Below are 1,635 nucleotides of genomic sequence, written 5' to 3' on the forward strand. Positions count from 1 at the left end.
CGAGAATGGGCTGTTCCCACAGGGCTGGAGCTTTTCAGTCCTACAGAAGAGTCACAGCAACACTCCCGTCTGCCCAGCTCTCATCACCAAAACACAAAAGGTCCTTGTGCCTAGTGCTCTGCATAGCGTGGGCTTGGTGGGCAGCTCACACTCAGATGGGGCTGGTCCATCTTCTCGTGCTGACGGCATGTTGAATGCCAAGTCTTCTGTAACCCATTGCAAAAACTGCAGTGTGAGTTGCTGTTGACTGTGAGTAGGCGATGCCCTTGGTGCTTGCTCAGAGCCGCAGGGAGCAGAGGTGTCTGCGGCAGGTCCTGGGGCATCCTCCAGGGAGGTCGGGCAGCATGGTTCCGGCAGCAGCTGAGCCTGCTCCCCGCACAGCCCCGGCCTGGCTAGTGTGCGGGGTTGAAGAGGCCCTACTGCTGCCCCTCCCCGGGCTCCTCTGGCTCTGGTGGCTCCGAGAGTTTGTTGAGCCCTAAACCACCAGGATCCTTCCAAGCTGCGGCAGTTTCCTTTCCACGGCGGGAAGCAGCTCTGGGATGAAGAATGGGAGGGAATGCATCAGAGCCCAGAGACCTTTCCTTCTCGCCTTCCTTTGTGTTTTACTGGGTGGGATGCCGAGATGAAGCTTGCTTCTCCTCTCTGCATCATACCGACTGTCAGCTGCATTTCTCTCTTACACACTGCTCTGAGAAACGGGGGTCTGGGCGCTCTTTGGTTCCCGCCTGACCCGAGGGCTTCCTCAGGTCTGGCCAGTATAACTCTTCCTCATCCAGGCAGCAGCCAGAGTTTTTTGACCGCAGCGATTAGGGAGCCCTTTCTGAAGGCTCACGCTCTGCAGTCCAGCTCTAACAGCAAGGAGCCAGGATGCTCTGACCCTGTGTCAGCTGTGAGACCCGAAGGAGGGTTTCATGTGTTCATGTTGCCTCGAAGGCAACCGCTGCTGCACGCCTGGACCTTGGAGGTGCCTTCTTTGGAGGGGCTGGTGACCCCGGAGATGCTGGGGAGCGGCTCTCCCCGGCTCCAGGCTCCACGAACTGTCGTGCCCTACATCGGGGCTGGGAGCCGGCGGGTCGCCACGGGCTCTGGTTGGGGCCGGCCAAGCCCAACACCCCTGATGGAGGAGAGCAGGACCGACGAGCGCTCGCTGGGACCAGCCTTGTTCGCAGCTGAGTGACGCAGGAGATGACACTGATACAGCAACCAAAACCCTGCTCTGCTGCCGTCATCCCAGTAACGCTGCTACAACCTCAAAAGAAAAGAGAAAGAAAGATTCACGATTTCAGATCAAAAAACCCAAAAGTTCTTAACTCTTTCAACACATTTCTTTTTTTCTTTGGTTTGTTTCCTGATTTCATCAAAGGCAGGAACCCTGTGACAGGCACAGGGGAAATGAAAGTCTGTTCATTAAAAGGTGTTTGCTTAACAGTGAAGATAACGGAGCTGGTTACAAAAGCTGCTCATATCACTGGATTTTTTTAATGTCCTCAAAACATTTGTGTTTGTGTTGGCTTTCTTAGAAAAAGAAAGAGTATTTACACAGAGCAGTCCGCGTGATTTCTGATAGGAGACGGAGCTGTGAGGACAAAAATGTGTCAGGAGAGCAAGTTGTATAGGCAGCACATAAACACATTT

The sequence above is a fragment of the Phaethon lepturus genome, unplaced genomic scaffold (genome assembly GCF_000687285.1).
Source record: "Phaethon lepturus isolate BGI_N335 unplaced genomic scaffold, ASM68728v1 scaffold29436, whole genome shotgun sequence".
In the NCBI taxonomy this organism is placed as follows: Eukaryota; Metazoa; Chordata; class Aves; order Phaethontiformes; family Phaethontidae; genus Phaethon; species Phaethon lepturus.